The sequence below is a fragment of the Wolffia australiana genome, chromosome 2, assembly GCF_029677425.1.
Source record: "Wolffia australiana isolate 7733 chromosome 2, ASM2967742v1".
Classification (NCBI taxonomy): domain Eukaryota; kingdom Viridiplantae; phylum Streptophyta; class Magnoliopsida; order Alismatales; family Araceae; genus Wolffia; species Wolffia australiana.
The window spans coordinates 13,128,907-13,152,569 of NC_135836.1; the positions used below are offsets into that span (position 1 = coordinate 13,128,907).

At 43.3% G+C, this 23,663-nt stretch overlaps 1 non-coding gene and 1 pseudogene across 1 annotated transcript; both read right to left on the bottom strand.

The window, feature by feature from the left end:
• Positions 1–360: 360 nt before the first annotated feature.
• LOC144700364 (small nucleolar RNA R71) lies at positions 361–466 on the bottom strand. Its single transcript, XR_013580734.1, has one exon. It is a non-coding gene; the product is annotated as a small nucleolar RNA R71 (small nucleolar RNA).
• Positions 467–21,615: 21,149 nt separating this feature from the next.
• Positions 21,616–21,709, bottom strand: LOC144700375 (small nucleolar RNA R71; annotated as a pseudogene).
• Between the last annotated feature and the right edge of the window lie 1,954 nt (positions 21,710–23,663).

The window sequence follows — 23,663 nt, forward strand, 5'->3', positions numbered from 1 at the left end:
TGGACGGAGGAGGATTAGAGAGTATTCCACATCAGCAGAAACCCCCATCTTAACCAGGATATCTGCCCCGATTGGAGAAGATGTGATGTTTAGAATCGATCCACACCAATTTCAGCTATTACTGTCCTTTTTGGGGAAGGCAAACGAAGAGCCCTATGACTTCTTAGAAAAATTTTACGAAGCATGTGATAGTTGCACTTACCCCAGAATTTCCAAGGAAGTTGTGAGAATGAAACTATTCCCTCATGCCCTTTAAGGATAGAGCCAAGGATTGGTTTAGAACATTGGGAACAAATTTTGAATCATGGAATGATATGGAGAAGAGCTTCTTAAAAAGATATTATACAGTGGCTAGGACAAATTCTTTCAGAAGAGAGATTAGAAATTTTCAGCAAGGAAATGATACATTTAGCGAAGCATGGGAGAGATTGATGGGGCTCATTAGGAAGTGCCCCCACCATGGCATTCAAAAATGGGAGTTAGTGCAAATTTTCTATGAAGGCTTAAATGATGTGGAGAAAGGCAGAGTTGATATCTCAAGTGGAGGAGCAATAGCTGACATGTATGAAGATGAAGCTATGGCACTACTACAAAAAATGTCCGATAATTTAGCCTATCACCAAGATGCCTCCGATCATGTTAGGGTTACCCCTCGGAAAGGTGGACTGTTGGATGTTAGAGGGGTTGAACCCCAGATTACTATGGATAGAATTGAAAAACAGATAGGTGTAATGATGGGAAAAGCCATGGAAAAGATGAATGAAAAAATGATCTCACTATGGCAAGGTCAGAATAGCGGAAGAGCACCCAACCAAATAAATCGATGTGAAATGTGCTCAAGTGATAGCCACACCGGAGAAGAATGCCCTATGATATCAGAAGTGAATGCTATAGGCAGGCAAGAAGGGAGCAATGTCCAATGGGGAACTAGAGGAAACTTAGGAGGACAGGGATGGAACAACAACAACCGACCACCCCAACAACAGTTCCAATCCAAGGCGAACAATTCCCACCACCAACAACATTATCAACCTTACCAAAATTTTTCAGATCCCAATAATGCGACTCTCACGAAGGTCATCGAGGAGCTGCAAGAAGACAAGAAGAGGATCCTCAAGCTTTTTGAAGAAATGGAGGAGAGGCATCGGAGGGAGATGGAGAAGCTCAAGGCGGAGATCTGCCTTCACAGCGGTCAACAATTTGCGCACGGGGGAGCACCGCAAGGTACATGTGAAGACCCTATGAAGATGGGCGCCAAATCAGGTAAACTCCCTACTCAGGCCTGTATTAATCCTAGCAATTTACTTTATGTTGATGACATGTGTAGTGTAGTTAATGAGCATATTCATGACATGCATGCAGTGACTGAAGAACAAGAAATAGGAGAGCTGAGTGCTATATCAAAACTTAGGAGTGGGAAAGAGTTGGCTAATCCATTTGCAGCTATAGAGAAACGAAATGAACTGGAGGATAAGTTAGAGGAAGTAGAAAAGGATGAGGATGAAGGGGTAGAGGAAAATCTGGAAAAGGAACCCAACCCCAAAACATATTGCCCACCTATCCCTTTCCCTAGTGCCTTACCAGCGAAGAAAGAAAAATCGAAAGACAGCCCACTTCTTGAGTATTTGAAAGAGGCTATGGTCAAAATTCCTGTTTTAGATGCGATCCAGTACATCCCTGATTATTCCAAATTTGTGAAAAACCTGTGTACACCTCCTAGGAAGCAAAAGAGGATTCAACTTTCTGAGAATATTTGTTCAATTTTTCTGCATGAATTACCTCAAAAGCGCAAGGATCCGGGAGCACCAGTGATCAAATGCGAAATTAGGGGGGAAGTATTCACCAAAGCCTTACTTGATTCAGGAGCAAGTGTGAATATCATGCCTAAGGCCTTATTTGAGACTTTTAAATTTGGTGAATTACAACCTGTAAATTTAGAATTGCAGTTAGCGGACGGATCAATTAGAAGACCGTGTGGACAGTTGGTGGATGTGGTGATGAAAGTAGAAAAGTGTTCATTTCCTGTCGATTTTATAGTAGTGGATGTAAAAATTTCAGGAAAAATTAGTCATGCACCGATTATTTTAGGACGGCCATTCCTAGTACCGCAAGAGTGAACACAGATTGGAATGCAGGAAAAATTAAATTGCGCATGGGAAAAGAAGAGGTTGAGTTACCAATCTCTCAATTGATGAAGTATCCCAATAGTAGCCAGGAAGACATTTATACATGTTCCCTAGATGATGAAAATGATGAATGCCATGCTATAGGGAAAGTAATATATGAGGTGATGGCGGTGAATGAGAGTGCTTATGAGGGGGAGAAGGACGACCATGGTGAAATGAAGGGTGAAAACATGAATAACTACAGATCTACGCCCACTGAAGAATTAGAATTGAAACCTCTTCCTTCTCACCTTAAATATGTTTTTTTAGGTCCAAGAAAGACATATCCAGTAATCATCTCTTCAACCCTCACTTTAGAGCAGGAAGTTAATCTATTAGATGTATTACGACAGCATAAGAGCGCCATTGGATGGACCATAGACGACATCAAGGGAATTAGTCCTGATATCTGTCAGCATAGAATTTTTATCGAGGAAGGATCCAAACCATCAGTTCAGCATCAACGTAGATTAAATCCTTATCTTTACGATGTGGTGTCGAAGGAGATTACCAAATGGCTGAAAGCAGGATTCATTTACCCAATTTCAGATAGTAAGTGGGTGAGTCCAATTCATGTAGTACCTAAAAAAATAGGGATTACTGTCCAAAAGAATCAGGATGGAGAAGAGATCCAGACGAGGGTAGCATCGAGTTGGCGAGTATGCATAGATTACCGAAAGTTAAATCTAGCAACAAAAAAAGACCATTATCCTCTACCTTTCATTGATCAAATACTTGAAAAATTAGCTGGACAGAGTTTTTATTGTTTCTTGGATGGGTACTCAGGATATAATCAAATTAGCATTCATGAAAGTGACCAAGATAAAACTACATTCACATGTCCTTTAGGAACATTTGCTTATAGAAAAATGCCATTTGGACTTTGTAATGCACCAGCAACCTTTCAAAGGTGTATGAGTGGAATGTTTTTTGATCTAATTGGTACATGTCTTGAAGTTTTCATGGATGACTTTTCCGTGTTTGGTGAATCTTTTGAGTCTTGTTTGTCTAACTTGGATAAAGTGTTACAGATTTGCGAAGAAAACAAGTTAGTGCTCAGTTGGGAGAAATCCCATTTTATGGTGGACAGGGGGATCGTCCTAGGTCATCATATCAGCAAGGAGGGGCTGGCTGTGGACAAGGCAAAGATCGAGATCATCAAGGAGCTTCCACTTCCATCGACCCTAAAGCAACTTAGGGGTTTTTTGGGCCATGCCGACTTTTATCATCGTTTTATTAAAGATTTTGCCAAAGTGGCTAAACCTCTCACTTTGCTTCTATCTAAAGACAAAGAACTTATTTTGAATGATGAATGCAATTTGGCTTTAATTTGATTAAAGAAGCATTAATTCTGGCTCCCATCTTACAAGCTTCAAATTGGAGTGAACCCTTTGAGATTTTTTGTGATGCTTCAGATTATGCAGTGGGAGCTGTTTTGGGATAACGCAAAGACAAGAAACCGACAGCTATTTATTATGCATGTAAGACTCTCGACGCCGCTCAGGTAAATTACTCTACCACAGAGAAGGAATTACTTGCAATTGTCTTTGCTTTGGATATATTTCAATCTTACCGAATAGGGAGTAAGATTATAATCTTTTCAGATCATGCTGCACTTAAACATTTGTTAAGTAAGAAAGAGACAAAACCTAGATTAATGAGATGGATCCTACTTATGCAAGAATTCGATATTGAAATTAAAGACAGACGGGGAGTGGATAATGGTGCGGCTGATCACCTCTCCCGCCTATCATTGCCAGCCCTAACTCCCATCACAGATTCTTTTCCTGACGAGCATATTTTAGAAATTTCTACACGGAAATTGCCTTGGTATGCTCATATAGTAAACTACTTAGTAATCGGGCAATTGCCACAAGGTTGGGATTATGATGATAGAAAAAAGTTTTTTAAGGATATCAAGTATTACTATTGGGATGAGCCTGAATTATTTAGATTAGGCGTCGATCAAATTTTTAGGAGATGTATACCCGAGGATGAACAATGGAGAGTCTTGGAATTGTGTCACTCATCCTTGTGCGGAGGACACTACGCCTCCAAGATAACGGCACATAAGGTCCTACAATGTGGATTTTATTGGCCTCATCTTCATCGGGATGCATATGAATTCTGCAAGAGATGCATTCGATGTCAAGCGGTGGTCAATGTAAGTCGCAATGCCTCTATGCCTTTAAACCCTATCCTTGAAGTTGAGTTGTTTGATCTTTGGGGCATTGATTTCATGGGACCCTTTCCTCCTTTGGGCTATGAATATATTTTGGTAGGTGTGGATTATGTCTCTAAGTGGGTAGAAGCCATACCAACACGAAAAAATGATCATAAAGAAGTTGTTAAATTTGTCAAGGATAATATTTTCTCTCGGTTTGGATGCCCACGAGCCATTATTAGCGATGGTGGAACTCATTTCAATAACAAAGTCTTTAAAGAATTGTAAAAATGATATGGAGTTCATCATCGACACACCACCGTATCATCCTCAAGCCAATGGCCAAGTGGAAGTCTCCAATAGAGAAATTAAAAAAATCTTGAAGAAAATTATTAACCCTAATGGAAAGGATTGGTCGAGCAAATTGCCGGATGAGTTATGGGCATATCGGACGGCATATAAAACCCCGTTAGGAATGTCGCCATTCAGGTTGGTGTTTGGAAAAGCTTGTCATCTCCCTTTAGAAATCGAACATCACGCTTTATGGGCTATCAAGAAACTTAACTTATCGTTAGATGATGCAGGTGACCATCGCTTATTGCAGCTGCATGAATTGGAGGAGTTGCGTAACGAAGCATACGAAAATTCACGCATCTACAAAGCCAAGATGAAAGCATTCCATGATCAACACATACACAGGAAGGTTTTTGCCCATGGCCAAAAAGTATGGTTATATAATTCTCGACTTAAACTGTTTCCAGGTAAGCTTAAATCAAGATGGGATGGACCTTATGTAGTATGTCAACATTTCGACAATGGGTCTGTTCTCGTTCGAGATCCAACACATGGAGCTGAATTCAAGGTTAATGGGCAGCGTTTAAAACCCTTCCTTGAACACGAGCCGCACCTCCCTAATGAAGACATTTCTTTAGAAGCGGCGACATCACCCTCTACTTAAGAGCATCAATAAGATTTGTTTTCTTTTCATTACGTTTTAGGATTCATTTTTTCTTTGCAATATTTTCTTTTACTATTATAGCTCCTTGCTTTTGTTGCATCTCTTGTGGTAACTTTGACTAGGTTGCGGGAGTATGTAATTCAGCAAATCCGAGTTATCGCCAGGATCTCTTGTTCATAATGCTAAAGGGCCCCATATCCTCCATATCACTGTTTGCCCCTCTAACCTCAATTTTATTCTTCATGATTTTAGTAGCTTTGCATTGAGGACAATGCAGGTTTTAGTGGGGGGGAGATAGTTCATTTTAAGGTGACAAACTATGGTTCGTGCATTTAATTTTACAGAATTCTACATGAAGTGAACCTGTTTTTTTTTTTAACAATCTTTAGCATGCACAGTCATGAATTAATTCTCTTTCATCCAATGGTTTGGGAACAAGTGTGGAGAAGTTAGGCTCCTAGAGCGGATCAAGAACATGTTGAGGTGCAACACAAGTGATTTTGGGCGATGTGGATTCAATTTCAAATTGGGGAGGGTGTCTAGTAGGTGATTAGATGATGGAAAGTCAAGGGTAGAAGCTCTATGCTTCAAAAGGGGAGTGATGAGTGAACTGAGAGCCCCCATTCCATCAACTCTAATAGCCGATCCCACTTACGCATTTTGTCTCCCCATTAGCCTACTTTCATTCCAAAATAGTGAGCAGCCATTCTCCGAGTCCTATGCACGGAATCCACCACCTCATTCACCTTATTGTTCCACACGCTTCACGCCATATCCATCACAACTTGACTCCACCACCTTTATTCCGCTACCGAGGATATGCTTATCTCCCAAGTCGTCTATCTCCTTTCCACGGTATCACTACGATACTGCCTCTTTGTATCTTTTCTGTCAATAATTCGCTCTGCATCATCTAAATCTCGTTCTTCTATCTCTTCTCCCTAGACCAATGTGATTGTTATGACACTCATGCTAGTTGTGATAAAATATTTGAAAAACCATTCAAGTCATGGAAAGTGTTTCATTTGTTGTTATCCTCCTTGTTTGATATACAAAAAGAAAAAGAAGCGAAAAAAAAAGAGGAGTTTGAAAAAAAAAAAAAAAAAAGACAAGAGGAAGGAGAAGAAGACAAAGAGAAAGGAGGGGTTTGACTTGCACCATTTCTGGTTTTGACTTTCAATTCAGGGGAAGATTGTCTTTATTCTCTAAATCATCACATTGGTCTCATATCTTCTATCTCCCTCACTTCTTCTAAAAATCGTGGGAATAGGTTATCCAAGGTAGCACCGCACCCGTTGGACCATAAATCTCTCATTGTTCATGCTCACCCTAATTCTTTCACAAAGTCTCATTCTCCCCCATCACAACTCTATCATAGATTCTTCTTGTTGTGTTCCATATTATGTGCTCAACAGGAGGAGGAAATGGCTTCTTCTATTCTTAGGAAAGAGAAAAGGCTAATGGAGAGGCAAGTACTAGGTGGCCGCCACCCCGGGAGAGAGTGATCTTGCTCGCTAGAGATGTGAGGCCAGCTGCACATGAGTGGAGAGAGTTTACCTGAGGAGTATAGCGTCATACCTAGAAACAAGTACACTCCCTTCTCATCCAGTTAGGCATCCACGCCAAGGAGAAAGAAACCCCACATTCCTGAAAAGGTCGGAGCTCGAAATGTCATTTAGTGTTTTAGTTCGGCTTGTGATTGATACACTTAACACTTCCCACACTTGTTGTCTGACCTACAGGATGAAAGAGATGATAATTCAGCAAAGTACTTAGATGTTGCTAAGGGACTAGCAATGTCTAAGTAGGGGGGTATATGATAACACCCTAATTTTGGTCTTTATTTCATGTTATTAGCATGATTTATGCATTTAAAAGGCTTAAAATTGGGTTGTTATCATATATTCACACGAAAATAATGCTTCCAAGTAATTTCTGATTTTTACCTAATTTTCTGTTAATTATATGACTTTGTAAGGATTTATTGAAGCTCGAAATAATTATTTTTGGATAAAAATGGCACATTAAAAAGTTTATTTCGACATTTATCAACATGGGAATTAATCAGGGAATTTTCTAGAATTTTCTAGAATTTTTTACGAATTTTTAGGAATTTTCTGGGATTTATTTCAAGAAGAAATGCATTTATTCTATTAAAAAAGGGCATATTTATAAGAGAAAAAAATGTATTTATACAATTTCCAGACTTTTCGGGGCCTTTTTGCAATGTTTCGTTGCAAAAGACCCTGAAAACAGCTCTCGGTCGCCACGGTAGGCGTAAAGATCCAATTTAAAATCATTTAGGGTTTATTTGCAATTGCATTATTAATTTTAGAGAAAATCAGAGGATAGAGAGTGCCGAAAGGGCATATACACGAATATTTTTGGGCGGCGTTCGTTTACAATTGCTTGTTTTATTAAGGGCTTTCTTGAAAAAAAATGCAAAGAGCCTCCCGCCTTGTCGACGTGGCGCAACTTTAGCCGTTGGATAAAAATCCAACGGCAATCGCACATGTGTATGTGGCAGGAGGTAAGTTCACCGCCCGTGCGGCGCATACAATGCGCGTGCACGGGCGGTGACGTGGCGACACACAAGTAGGCAAAGGAACGAAAAAACGCACGTGTGCGTGCGTATCAAAACGTACGCAAAATGCGCACTAACGAAAATTTAATTGTTTTTTTTACTCTCTCGTCAGGGGTACGTGGCGCGATGAGAGAGTGCTCGCCAAAGGAGTTGAAACGCCGCAGCCAATGGGAAGTAGACACCTCATTGCATGTATTAATAAATAAATCAATTTTAAATCCAATGGACTAAATTGGTTTAAAATTGATTTATTAATAACTTTTGATCCTGATGTCCGAGTGAGATGATTTTTTTATGGATTTGCTCATCTTGATCCCCTCTTTCTATTTTTATGGTTGGATCATTCAGATCTAGCCTACATTGATAGATAAAAATTAATTACTAAACGGGGGTAAAATGGTGATTTTCACCATGTGACCTAGGTATAAAAGCTGAATTTCGAGAGGAGGGGCTCATTCTGGAGGGTGCTTCATCACAACTGCAAGACAGAGAGGAGTCCCAGCCTGGATCAATAGTTTTGGTATTTTTTTCTTTCATTGTATTCAAACTTTTGTGCATTTTGAATGAAATAGGTTAAGTTGTTTGTTTCTTCATCTCCATTCTAGTCTGAACTTCTAAATCGCTTGGCTTGAGCGGCATGTACAAGCCCTGATTAGGATTGAGAGGTGAAATTGAGAAATTTTACCTGGGCATTCAATTGCATTACAAAAAAAATTATAAAAAAATTTAGTTTTAATTCTTAGAATTCTCAATTTCCCCATTTTAGTTCTGAATTATCAATCTGCAAAAATCAACCCAACTCATTTTAAGAACCCTCTTTCAACCTCTCTAAATGACTTCTTGGATCCTTTAATGAGGATCAAAGAAGGAAATTTAGAGCCCTTAATTCTTCTAGTCTTCTCATCTCTTCTATCCCCCTCTCTAAATTCTCACCTAATTAGGGTGACTTGATCCTCATTGAAGATCAAATTCACTCTAATTAGGATCTAAATTACAAAAAAATAAAATCAAATTGAAATTCCTACTTGCCTCCCTTGGACGACACTCATACTTATCACTATAAATATTAAGTAGAGTTTTATAAATTTTATTGCATAAGCCAAAAATTCACAACGACAAGGGCTAAAAAACTCGCGTAATTTTCACCCCTATTTTTGGCCTATCACGGTGCGTACCCGGAAGCGAGCAAAGGAGCATCTTTGAATTCTGCTATGCAAAACCAGGAGGAGGGCACTACTCGGCTAAGGTAACCGCCCATAAAATTGTAGAATCTGGTTTTTTTGGCCTACTCTATTTTAAGATGCACAGAAATTTTATAACAACTGTCTAGCTTGCCAAGCCTCAATTAACATTAACAAGAGAGATTGTATGCCCTTACAGCCCATTCTAGAAGTAGAAATCTTTGATTTGTGGGGAATAGATTTTATGGTCCTTTTCCTAACTCCAATGGCTATGAATATATTTTGATGGCCGTCGACTATGTGTCCAAATGGGTAGAAGCCATTCCCACAAAGACCAATGACAGTAAGGTAGTGACCAATTTCATAGAAAAATATATTTTCTATAGATATGGATGCCCACGAGCCATAATTAGTGATGGAGGTTCTCATTTCCCCAACTATAACTTTAGAACCCTCCTTAAGAAATTTGGTGTACATCATCGAGTCACTACCCCGTATCATCCTCAAGCTAATGGTCAAGTCGAACTGTGCAATAGAGAGGTCAAGAAAATCTTAAGGAAGATAGTGCGTCTTGATGGGAAGGATTGGTCTAGGAAGCTAGACGAGGCATTATGGGCCTATAGGACAGCCTACAAAACCCCTCTAGGAATGTCCCCATTCCGACTAATCTTTGGGAAATCCTGCCACCTACCCTTAGAATTAGAACACAAGACACTATGGGCAGTTAGGAAACTTAATTTGGCTTTAGATCAAGCCAGCAAACAAAGACTTCTTCAATTGCATGAGTTGGAAGAACTCCGGAATGAGGCCTACAAGAATTCAAAGATCTATAAACCCAAAATGAAAACATTTCATGAGAAAAGCCTGAGGAGAAGAATATTTGTAGAGAATCAAAAATTTTGGCTTTACAATTCGAGGTTGAAATTATTCCCGGGCAAGTTGAAATGTACGTAAAATATGTCGTTGTTTGGGCTTTTAGACTTATGCAATAAAATTTATAATTTCCCTTAATCACTAAATATGAATATAGAGCAAGTAATGGGTCAAACCACAGGGAGGCAACAAATGAGAATTTTTATCCAATTTTAATAAATTAATTCAAGAATGAATTGATTTTGCAATTAATAAGTCTTAATTATCCTCAATAATATTCTTTAATTAATCAAAATCAAGTAAAACTTAATTTTGATTTTTTAATATTTTGGTCAGAAAATTCAAGATAGGAATTTTATAATTTTAAGCTCAGATTAATTCAGATTATTAATTTCCCAATTATTATAAATTTTAAAACAATTTTATGAATTAAAATTGGGAATTAAATAATCAAGAAAGGATTTTAAATTGGAGTTCAAGACAGATGAATTTTTGATTCAAAATTTATTTTTAGGTTTTTTATATATTAAAGTAAATTCCTAAACAATAAAAATCGAAATCTAGAGAGAGAAACTAAACAAATTAACCTAGAGAGAGAAAGTGAAGAAATTGAGGAAAAGATGAAATCCGACCCTAAATTAAAAATCTAATGAAGCAGAAATGTTTTAAATTGATGTAGAATAAAGGATAAAAATCAGATCTTGAATCAGAATCAAAACAGAGTGCTTATTTCATTCAAAACACAATTCTAGCGCATGTACATTCCACCCATGCCTCGGCATTTTAGAATCGTTTAAGAAGAGTGTTGAATTACAAATCAGAAACTTACAATTTTTATTGTAGAAGCAAGATCTGTTGACTTCCAGACTCCCTCCTGTGTCCTTCCTGGCCAATTTCTTGGGGAGAGCATCCAAAAAGTGATTTTCGCCCTTTTCCAGACCTCCATTTAAAGATCCAACCATCTGGATTGTAGAGGGAGAAAAGACGAACCTACCCTCAAAATTTCAGCCCAATCGGACATGTAGATCTCAAGATATCAAGGTTTTAGTGAGAAAAAATCTGAGCCGTTGGATTTATTTATCTCTCCTCCAATAAGCTTGGAAATGGCACGTTTTGATTGGCTAGCATGATTATTTCTCATTTTCCGCTTTCTCGTATCATGCCCTAACACGTTGTTGTGCGCGTCGTCAGCCCGCAATCATTGGCAAGTGATTTCGTCATTTGAACGGCTAGGAATGCTCCACGTAACCCTGAAATAATAAAACCAAAAAGAAAAGGACAAAAGGTCTTTTTTAAAAAAACATATTATTTATTCTCTTAGCCGCAATCTTTGACCATTCTTCTCTCTCTGTTCTCTCTTTTATTTTAAGGACACTGCTACATGGGCAACCGGTTGCCCCAAAGGAATCTTGGGCAACTGGTACACGTCGGAAAAAAACCACGTGTCTTGCCCTCATTGGACGCTCTTAATCCTCACTCTCTCTCTCCATAAAAACCAAACGGTTGCCTCATTTCTTTTGGCGCTCTTCTTTCGTGCTCTCTCACCCATTTCATTTTTCTTTTTTCTCTCTCTCTTCCCGGCGATTCTCCGGCTTCCGAAAAGCGCCGCCACCAGTCACCGCTGCCGCCGCCATCAGCCTCCGCTCGTACGCGCCAGCCGTACGCGCAGCTGCCCTGTACGTGTCCTGGGGCGGCGAGCTCGCCCCCCCCCCCCCCCCCCCGCCGCCCTCCCGCAGCCACTGCGCGTCCTCCCTCGCCGCCCTCCCGCCGCCACCGCGCGTCCTCCTTCGCCGCCTGCGCCGTCGCCGGCCTCCTCCTCTCCTTCCTCTGCGCCCTCGCCCTCGCCCTCCTCACCGCCGACCGCCGCGCGCAAGACCCCACAGGGACCCGCGACCCGCCCCGAAACCCGACGACCACGCCTGGAAGAAGACCGCCCTCAAGGAGGCCGCCAGCATCAGCCTCGCCAACTTCGACAAGCCCCTCCGCTCCCTCACCTTGGCGGACCTCCTCGAGGCCACCAACGGCTTCCACGATGACGCCCTCATCGGCGCCGGCGGCTTCGGCGCCGTCTACAAAGCCCAGCTTCGCGACAGCGGCGCCGTCGCCATCAAGAAGCTCCTCCGCGTCAGCGGCCAGGGTGACCGCGAGTTCACCGCCGAGATGGACACCATCGGCAAGATCAAGCACCGCAACCTCGTCCCCCTCCTCGGCTACTGCAAGGTCGGCGACGAGCGCCTCCTCGTCTACGAGTTCATGCCCCACGGCAGTCTCGATGACGCGCTGCACGCCCGCCCCGCGCCGCGGCTCAACTGGACGGCCCGCCAGAACGTGGCCGAGGGCCCGGCCCGCGGGCTCGCCTTCCTGCACCACAGCTATGTCCCCCACATCATCCACCGCGACATGACATCCAGCAACGTGCTGCTGGACGCGGAGATGGAGGCGCGGGTCTCAGACTTCGGCATGGCGCGGGTCATGGACGCGCCCGCGGACACGCACCTGAGGGTGTCGACCCTGGCCGGGACCCCCGGCTACGTCCCGCCCAAGTACTACCACAGCTTCCGCTGCACCACCAAGGGCGACGTGTACAGCTACGGGGTCGTCCTGCTCGAGCAGCTCACCGGGCGCAAGCCCACCGACTCGCCCGAATTCGGCGACAGCTCTATTTCTCTCTGCCCTTCCGTGGCCGAATATCTCATGAAATATCGGTCTTCTTCCGTCCCTGTATATGTAGACCTTAAGAAGTTGTTCCATCAGCTCATAGCTCCTGAAATCAAACGTCAAGAAAGCTGAGTTTCCGAAGAATTTTTTAAGTGATTATCGTTGGAGGTATTTCGTTTTTTTTGGATGTGATGATGTTTGAATTGTGGTGTGATTTCCCTGTGGTTGATTCTCGATTTTAGACGTCGTGATCCGGCGTGTTTGATGCTTGATTTCTCTGCAGAGTGCTGTCGCAGGAGAAATTGGAGCGGTGAGCCTGATTTGGCGGGACGATCGGACGCGGACGGCGTGCCTTAACTCGGATTAACGATCTGTTTTTTGTCGAATCAGGTTTTTTTTGTATCATCGTCCGCTGGGAGTTTGCTCGTTAGATTGAAATTCTCTTCGCGATGATTCTTGTGGCGCTGTTTACCTCCGTTGGCATCAATCTCGGCCTCTGCGTGTTGTTCTTCGTTCTGTACTCGATACTTCGGAATCAGCCGGAGAATGCCGAAGTGTACTCACCTCGAGTGGTGGCGGAAGGGAAGGAGCGACGTACCACTGCCTTTGATCTCGAGAGGCTCTTGCCGTCGCCTGGATGGGCGAAAGCGGCTTGGAATCTCTCGGCTTGCCAATTCACGCAGACGATCTTCGTCATCTTCGATCTCCTTCGAAGAATCAACGAACCGGCCATCATCTCTCTGCCCCCCCCCCACCCCGCCGCCGCCACCGAGTACAGAGAGATAGCAATTTTACTTTTTGACGGCAAACACGCCACCGAGGCGGCGGCGAGCGGCGAGGCGGCGAGGCGAGGGCGAAATGTTTTCGCCGGAATCGCCACCGAGGGCGAGACATGTGTTTTTTTTCTGACGTGTACCGGTTGCCCAAGATTCCGTTGGGGCAACCGGTTGCCCGCGTAGCAGGGTCCTTATTTTAAATCATAAGCCGCTATTCTTCTCTCTCTTCTCTCTTTAAATATTTTAAATCATAGCCACTTATGTTGACTATTCTTCTCTCTATCTTCTCTCTTTTATATATTTTAAATCATAGCCGCTTATGTTGACTATTCTTCTCTCTCTCTTCTCTCTATTTATTATATAATAATAACCACTCATTCTCTCTCTCTCTTTATCCTTATTTAAATAAATATATCCATTTATTCGCCCGAATTTCGGGCGAATGACGTGGATACTCCTTAGTAAATATTTAAATATATTATAAATGCCGAATAAATAATATATGTGTTATTTAAATATGTAAAAATCATTTCTTGGCTATATAATGGTTAAAAAATTATATAAAAATATGGAAAAACTCCAGAAAAATCATGGAAACACTTACCAACCTTTAGCCAAGTATTTAAAGCCCTGTAAAAAATATTTCTTCACTGAAATGAAGTTAAATTCCATAAAAAATGATAAAAAAGCAGAATTAATAATAAAATGAAAGGTTAAATGATCTATCTTTATTTTAATATGATAACATGAAAATATAGTCATTAAAACACATAAATGTAATACAACATTCATTAATTAATCATGTTAATTTGCAAGTTATCAGTGGGATGGTCCCTTCATCGTACAACAAGTCTTTGAAAATGGAGCAGTCACGATTCTAGATCCTAAATCTCAAAAACATTTCACTGTTAATGGACAAAGACTTAAGCCATATTTACAGGATGAAGATTTGCAAGGACCTATGAATATCTCTTTAGAAAAACCTCCTACTGATAGTAGCATGATCGGAACAGTAGTTTCATTTTGTTTTCTTGTTTTCTTTCTCTTGCATTTTGTTTTGTTTTTGCTGTCTTCGTTATGTTGCAGCCTCACCCTTCCAAGCCGCCTACACCACACTAAGGACAAGTCAAGTCGCCAATCGCCGCTCTCCATTCCTTGGTTTGGTTTCTCTTTCTCCTTGCTCCAGTTTAATTCCTGTCATGTAGGAACATGCCATTTTATGGAGGGGGGGGGATCGAGTCTCATAAAAAATATTTCGTTATCCATGAAATTTTTTTCATTTTTACATTCACCAAACCAAGGATATTTGATGATCTTAGGAGACATTCCATCAATGATAGACATGATATTGGAATTCTTTTCAAGGGTGAGTGGAGTTGAACGACTTGCCAGCCAAGGATACCCGAGGTGAACCAAGCCTAGCTAGGTGCACGTACGTTCATACTAGCTGAAATCCACCACTCTTATCATCATATTTCTCTCCTCTCGTCATACACCTCGAGTTGAGTTAATACTTACATGCATGAAACCTTTAGCTTTAGTGGAGGGTAGAGCTAGTGTTGGCTCAATGGCATTATTACTTATTGATGTGAGTGAAGCTCCCTGAACCAAGAGGGATACAAAACCTCTTCGGGGGAATAAGCTGTCGATCTACTAAGGACGGCACATGGGTAGTGGATAAGCGCCATCAAATGCAAAGTAAAAAAAGCTGTAGAAAGTACCACGAGCTTAAAGCTTGCATCTTTAAAATTAAGTTGATTGTCATCAAATATGACCAACATGCAGCAAACGTAATTGAAAAAAGGTGGAAAAGCTGTCTCCCATGTGTTTGAGCCGACAATATTATAGCCATTAGTAGTGAGCCAGCATTAGCACTGCTCTCTACGCCTTGTTCAGTAATGCACTTGGGGTATTAACTCAACCTTATCTCATATACTATGTATTTACCTATATGTAATCCATAGATCAGAAGTGCACTTAGTTTTGGTCGAAGGCTGAAATAGATCCTTAGGAATATCCCTAAGCTGGCCATGCTCAATTGGCAAAGACACTCCTTGACGAGAACAATAATAGAAGCTATCAAAAATAAAGAGTCATCTAGTGATCATCATTTATTCTCACTTGTATTTCATTACTAAGGGACTAGTAATGATCTAAGTTGGGGGGGTGTTTGATGACTCTTAATTTGTCATAAATTATTAAGGATTTTCTGAGCATCAAAGTGTCATTTGCATACATTTAGTCCATATTAGTTATATTTCATGTGCATTATTTCTCCTACTTACTAACCCCACTTGATTCTGTGAATCAAGTGGATTAGATCTCACTTAGTGGATTAATGAATTCAGATGTAGATCAAGCACAAAGAAGAATGCATTTGACCAAGAGGAGCTGGCAAAAATTTAAAAAGAAGAAAAGCCCTAAAAAGATCTCCAAGAAGCACAAATCAGAGAAACCTATAAATAGCCTCTTGAGAGAGCATTTTAGGTTGTCCAGAATTTTCACTTGAACAGGCCAGGGCTTGGAGAAGAGGAGTTCTGCACCCTCCAAGAGCTGATGAGCATTGGAGCTGGGGAGAAGGAGCAAGTTGAGGAATAACTTGGGCTAGACGACCTCCACCTTGCCGCAAGGATCGTGACACAAGGACGGAGCGATTCTCAAGTTTCAGTAACTATGTACTTCTCTCCCTAAAGACAATCTAAGTTGGATTGGAAGAAACCCTCCAGTGATCTTCCAATGATTCCAACTGATATTGTTTCTTCTTCTAGTTCAATTTCAAGGTTATAGTTTGTTTGAATCGTTTTCCTTCTCGTCCCTCTTCAAATCCTCAGTTTTCCCACTGCATATAGTTCACAATTTACCTCATCAGAATCAGCTAGGTCGTGCGCAGCAAGGCTGTGCACAACCAAAGCCGCGCACAACCACAGCCGCAGGCAACCATAGCAGCCTGCAGCCAAGGCCGCCAGCAGCCCAAGCCACCAGCAACCAAGGCTGCAGCCTAGGCCGCCAGCAGCCAAAGCCGCCAGCAAACAAGGCCGCAGCCAAGGCCGCCAACAGCAGAGCTGCGCATGACCAAGGCCGCAACCTCGGCCGCCAGCAGCCAAGGCCGCCAGTTGTAGAGCTGTGCACGACCAGGGCTGCCAACAGCCATAGTCGTGCACAGCCTAGGCTGCCAGCGACCAAGGCCGCGCGCTGCAAATCTGTGCACGACCAAGGCCGCCAGCAGCTATAGTCGTGCACAGACTCTACATTGCGAGCAGGTGCGCCCGCTCGCAGGCAGCAGCCGTGTGTAGACGCCGCGTTGCGAGCGAGCAAGCCTGCGTGCAGGCAGCAGCCCGCGCAGGTGCGCGCGCGCGCAGGAACACCCACATGGTGTTTGTGCATTTGCCCCAAAGGGAAGGAGGGAATCTTTTAGTGAAGAAATTCTTCACTGACGATTCTGCTGAATTGAGTTTTCTAAAAGACTACTCTGCAAGATTATACTGAGAATACTTTAGCTTATTGTTGAAACTGAATATTGAAATCTAAAATTATAAACCGAAGTGAACTGAATTGCAATTGTCTTATCTGCGCTCTGTGGATCGACACCTTACTCGCCCTAAGGCTGTGAGGTTAACTTTTATTGTTGAATAGCTCAATTCCTCACATGACTAACCCGTAAATAACCAGTAAAAAATCACTGAAATTGAGGATATCACTCGGGTGCGGCGTGGGCGCCCAGCGAGAGGGACGCAGGGCACGCGGGCACAGGCATACCGTGCAGTGCATGCGTAGGCGGGCGCCGCTGGTAGCGCGGGGCACGGACGGCACACTGCACGCGCATAGTAGAGATCCTGGAGGTGGGACGCGCGATGGCGCACGCGTGGCCGAGCGTTGCGCGTGACTGGGGGGCGCGAGAGCTGGCCGGGTGCGCACCTGATACACACGCGAGCGGCGAGAACTCGGCAAGTGAGGGGTAGCCGGAAGGTGGACAGTCGGCAGGGCGAGAAGGGAAAGCTCGCGTCGGGTGGCGGTGAAGTGCGGCCGGAGTGGCGGGCGTTTCCGGCGGGGTCGAGCGACAGCGTCACCCGCGGCCGCAACGAGCGTAAGCGGGGTGACGGTCAGATTGCACGTCCGGGCACGCGGGCGAATGACCGGTCAGCGAGAAGGCAGACCGTCACTAGCGGGCCTAAGGGCGTCCACTGCCATGGGTGCAAAGGCGAGGCGATGGGACCGAGTGGGCTGGTGACGGCTGGCGGAGGGACGACGGGCACGGCGACAGGGAGGTTGGCGAAGTTGGCAAAGAAGGCGACGGCAGAGAGACGGGGGCAAAACTGGTGACCGAGGATGGCGATGGTGGCGCGGGCGGCGGAGGCGGCGCTGGCGGCGCCCTTGATCTTCTTCTCCCTTTCTTCTTTCTCCTCCTTCCTCTCCTTCCCTTCTTCTTCTTCTTCCTCTTCTTCTTCTTTCTTCCTCTTCCTCTTCTTCTTCTTTCTTCCTCTTCTTCTTTCTTCTTCTTCCTTCCTCTCACAATATGACTATTCAACTTCTAATATGAAACTTCCAAATTCAAGAGTGTCTTCTTGGCGCCCACCCCCCCTTTATATAATGGGTGAAGATGGGCCCCCTTAGAACAACAAACAAGAGAGAAATAAAAAGGGAAAACTAAAAGGAAAATGGCTTGTCAGGCCCAGGGGAGGGGAAGATATCCACAGGCTCACTACACGATAACTAAAGAGACGACGATGACGAAGATAAAGAAAGTAAAGGTAAGAAAGAAAACAAAAGGAGAAGTGGGCTGCTCCGACGATGAAGTGGCGCGTGCATCATGCCGAGTATCTGAACTCGGGGTCGCGCGTCGCTGCAGCGGCTCGTCGTGTCGGTTGGACACGTGTCGGTGGCGGGCTTGATGATGATGGTGGCTCCTCGCGTGCTGGCTCGATGATGTCTGGCGGTGTTGCGCCATCAACCCGGCGAGTCAGGGTGGATGAACGGCACCGGCTGGAGAAGATCTGGCCGAAGGCGTTGGAGCTCATGCTCTGTGATCCAAGTGTCGTGCTCGCAGGCGAGTCCTGTCCGCTGAACTAGGAACCTCCTCAATATCCCCTCACCTGCATGGTCAATTATCGCCTGTAGTACACAATCCATTTCCTTGTGCCTATTGGGTGAAACAATCGGGGGAGTGTCGTGGCAAACTCACTCACGCTGAAGGGGTCTAGAGAGGCTGGGGCTGGGGGGAGAGAAGGGGCCCGGTACAGAGCTAGTTCCACCACATTGAATGTGGAGCCCATTCCCCAAGTAGGGGGAATCTCGACGACATACGCGTTGTTGCCCACTCGTCGGAGGATCGGGAACAGGCCGGCACTACGAGCATGCAGCTTCGTAGCCGTCCCGGGAGAGTACCTCTCCAGCCTAAGTCTGACCATCACTAAGTATCCCACGTCAAATGCTCTGGGTCGGCGATGCAAGTCGGCGGCTTGCTTGTACAATGCATTCTGCTGCGTGATCCTATCATGGATGCGATGATGCAATGCAGAGACATGCTGTGCAAATGCAAGTTCGTCCTCGGAAACCCTAACATGCGGATCTATGGGAGCTAGGTCTAAGGGTCGACGGGGGGCCTGGCCGTACGTGATCTCGAATGGGCTCAACCTGGTGGTTCGGTTCACCGAGGAGTTATATGCAAACTCAGCGCGTGGTATGATGAGATCACACGACGCGAGATGTTCACCAACCAGGGAGCGGAGTAGGTTGCCCAAACTCCGATTGACCACCTCCGTCTGACCATCGGTTTGCGGATGGTAGGCAGTCGAGAACTTTAGCTTCATGCCCAAGAGGCTCCACAAGGTCCTTCAGAAGTAACTTGTGAAATGCATATCACGGTCAAACACGATCAAGGATGGTAGGCCGTGAAGGCGCATGATCTCTCGGAAGAAGAGCTGGGCGACCTTCACGGCGTCTAACGTCTTTGCACAGGGCACGAAGTGGGCCATCTTCGAAAACCTATCCACGACTACCATGATGGAGTCATGGTGCCTCGCGGTGCAAGGCAATCCCAGGATGAAGTCCATACTCACGTCATCCCACGCACGCTTCGGCGTCTGATAAATCCAAAATGATAGTAATATATATGTGCAATTCTAGCTAATTTATCTACTTCTTTATCTTTATCTGGATATATTATCAACATTTATGTTAAGTTGTGAAAAATCATGAAATAAAATCACCTTTTTCTAATTTGGAGTTAATTATTGTCATTTGTGGGACTAACCCCACTTAACTCATTGAGTTAAGTGGAATGAATCTCACTCTCTTCTTAGTTTATGTGGAAGATGCAGGAATTAGGTGAAACTTTCATGGATAAAGGGGATAATTAAATGAAGAGGAAGCTATTTGGACTAGAGGAGCAGGCTCAGCCAAAACCCTGGGCCAAGAAAGAAGGCCCAAAGCAAGACAACTGTGCTCTAGTCTAAAGGCGCACTAAGGAAGCTCCACTAAGCCCACTACGAGAGGCATGTTGGGCCAAAGAAAGGAGGGCAAGGGGAAGGTCCAGTCATGATTTTTATGAACATTTCAGGGGCTTGGATGCTGATTGGAGGACAACCTTGGACGTGGATCCAAGCCAGAGAAGAAGATCCAGCCATTCAATCCACAAAACATCCAAGGGTGGAGACTTAAAGATAGCACCTTTAATGCTAATTAAGGAAAGAAGCCTTGAACGTCCAAGGGGTATTTCAAAGGTCTCAATGCTGATTGGAGGACCATAATGGACGTGGATCATGACCCTGAAAAGAAGATCTGGCCATCCATTGTATTAAAAATCCACTGGCTCTCCTTTGCTCTCTCTCCCTATATAAACCCCTTCACCCTATTGTAAAATTCATCTTGTGGTTCAATCCAAAGTAATGTTTGGTGGCCTAAGTGCAATTGAGTCATAGATCCATTCACCTCAGCGAGTGCCAGGCTGAGCAGGAAGCATCTAGGGCTGAAGAAGCTGGTGGAAAGGAGAAGAAGAAGTCCCTTGGACCTTAGCGGGTGTGACAAAGAGGTTACCTTCTTATTTCTCCTTTTTCATTCTTTTCTGTTCGTCTTTTTCTTTTGATTAGTCTTGGATCAGCTAGCCAATATCCAGACGGTTCCAGTGAATCCAACCACACTCTAAAATTTGTTCTAGAACTCATTCTAGAGTGATTTTAGTACAGTCCATTTTTTTCTCTCTCCTCCACCAAGGCACCTTCCCCATTTGGCATCCGGACTTAGCCAAATTTTGACTAAGTCCAGAGCGCCAAACTGTTTCATTTCTTATTTTGTTTTGGCTTTAAAATACTCCTTAAAAATACCAAAAAATTATTTTCTGCCTATTAATATTATAATAATATTTTATTTTTCTTTGTTATATATTTTTATTTAATTAGTTATTTATCTTCATATGTAGTAAACCTACCGCTAAAATTATTAAAAAATATATAACTAAAGCACAAAAATACCTAAGAAAAAAACCCTTGCTCCCTGTGGATCGACCCTTACTCTCTCTACGCTAGTAAGGTTATTATAAATTTTTGTTGTTTTAATTCGGATAAACCAACAACACTAATTAGTGAAGTTAGCTCATCATTAATTACCCCAAAATCTGAATTATCAACTGGCGCCGTTGCCGGGGAGCACGGTGATTGTTTTTAGTAAATTTGTATTTTTTCCTCTTTTGCCAAAGTTGAGGGCAGCTAACCCTCAACAAACGGTACTTCTAACTACTTTTTTGGAGATTGATGGTCTTAACAAGGTGTAAGGCTGGGACTAGTGTTGAGGAAGATCTAGACACTCAATATCCTGCTCTTCCAGCAACACTTACAGCTCAAGATAAATAAGAAGTCGATATGGCAGAAGATGGTTAGCCACAACAAGGGAGGAGAAGGACGATGCTGGATAGATCTACTCCATCAGGAAGTCTACGGCAAACCGGCATCAACATCAATGTAGGTGAGGGGGTTATGTTTAGGTATGGCAATGCCCTACTTAACTCTCTCCCTGAATTTACTGGTCATTCTTCTCAAAACCCCTTAGAACTTCTTGATGATTTTCACATTCGATGTTCCTCTCAAAATATTCCTGGTTTAACTACTAAAGCTTTAAAAATGAAATATTTTCCGCTTACTTTGAAAGATAAGGCTTTCGCATGGTATAGAAATTTAGGCATAACATTTAACTCATGGGAAGAAATGCAGAATAAATTTCTACATAAATTTTATCCCCTTTCCAAAACTAATTTTTATAGAAAAGAAATTCAGAAATTTTATCCCCATGATCATGAAGCATTTAATGAATCATGGGAAAGGTTCAATGAATTAATCCGAAAATGCCCTCACCATGGAATAGAAAAATGTCAGCTAGCTGAAATTTTTTATGAATCACTTCCTGATATTTTAAAAAGTAAAGTGAATCAAATAGCTGGTGGCTCATTCTATATGGCTTATGAGGATGAAGTCTTTGATCTTTTGGAAAGGGTGGCTGAAACTAACCTACAGGAAATAGGAGCAAGTCAAAATGGAAGAAATGCCAACCCAAAACAAGGAGTGCTGCAAGTAACTTCAAAGGAAGCTGATCTTCATGCATGGATAAGAGAAACCAACAAGAAACTTGAAGAATTAACTTCCACTCTAAAGAATTCTTTTCTCCCTAACTCACCCCTTATGAAAGCACAGATTTGTTCTATATGTTCTAGCAGAGATCATGAGGATGGAGCATGCCAACTTGGAGAGGAGGAGGTCCATTTGTTGAACCACAACCAACAGCCTTGGGGAGGACCAAAGAGGACTATCTACAACAACCAAGGAATCTACTCCCAAGGAACCAAGGCCCCTTTCCAGCAACGAGTCCAATTTCAGACCCCACCACAGCAGTCTTATCAAGCAGCTCCACAAAACCAGGTACAAGATTTGTCCACTCTAACACCTGTGATCTCTCACATGATAGAGCAGCAAAATCGAAGGCTACGGGAAGAAATGGAGATGCGCATGCAAGCCATGATCGAAACACAGACAAAAATGATGATGGATGCGCAAGAGCAGACCAGTGATAAACTCGATTTTTAGGTGATTTTACTGGTTATTTATCAGTTGATGCGTGTGAGGATTGAGCTTATACAACAAATTTATAACCTCACAGCTTAGGGCGAGTGAGGGTTGATCCACAGGGAGACGGTAAAGCAAGCAGAGAATTTCTTTCCAGCAAATCAGCCTATTTAATTTTCTAACTCTGAGTGTTAATCTCTGTAAAGAATTCTTCAGTCAAATTACAGAGATACTTTCCAAATATTGATTCAACTAATTCTTTAGTTAGATTGTTTCTAGTTAGGTTTATAAATAGCGTTCTTAAGGACTGGAATGGGCAGAACCGTCAACAAGAATTTTCTTGTTGACGGTACTGCTTTTGTTCTTTGGGGAAAAAGAACAAGCACCCTGCGCACAGGCGGTGCTCTGTGTGCAGGGGTGTGCACGCTCACGGTAGTAGTTGCGCGCAGCTTTGACTGCGCGCGGGCTTGTCCTGCGCGCAGCTATTGCTGCGCGCCGGCGCAGCCTGCGCGCGGGCGTAGCTTGTGCGCGGGATCCCTGCGCACGGTGCTGCTCGCGCGCGGGGTTCTCACGCACAGGCGGCTGTGTGCAGGTCGATCCTGCGTACAGAAACCTTATCCGCCCCCGCTATGCTCTACCTGCCTGAACGAAACCTGAGAGAATGCTATGTAGAGAATCGATTGAGCATTGTGGGTTGAAATGAGGATGAAATCAAACACCTAAGAGGGAAAAGAAAATGAACTCTAAACGACAAGAAAATCTTTGAATTAAAAACCAAACAACTCTGATTGGGAAATGCTGAAGAACCTTGCAGGATTCTTCAACCCCACTTGAGATTGTCTAAAAGGGAGAGGAGTACAAACTGAACCAACGCAATCACACCGACTTCGTGTTCACCCCTTGTCTGGCGAGTCGACGATCTTCTTGAGCAGGTGTGCCTCAGTTTGCTCTCTCCCAGCTCCAATGCTCATCAGCCTTGGAGGGTCTGCAGAAAACCTTCTTCTCCAAGCCCTAGCTTCCTTAGAGAAAATTCTGGACCATTTTGAAAGTGAACTCTCAAGAGAGTATTTATAGGTTTCTCTTGACACATGCCTAGGGGAATTTTTGGAATTTTCTTCTTCTTTGAGATTTCGCCAGCTCCTGTTGATCCTTGACGTCCTCCTTGGTTGTCTTAACCTGTTTCTGAACTTACAAACCAAAAAATGTCAAATATAATCCACTTATGAAATAATGCATATGCATGACAACTCACATGAA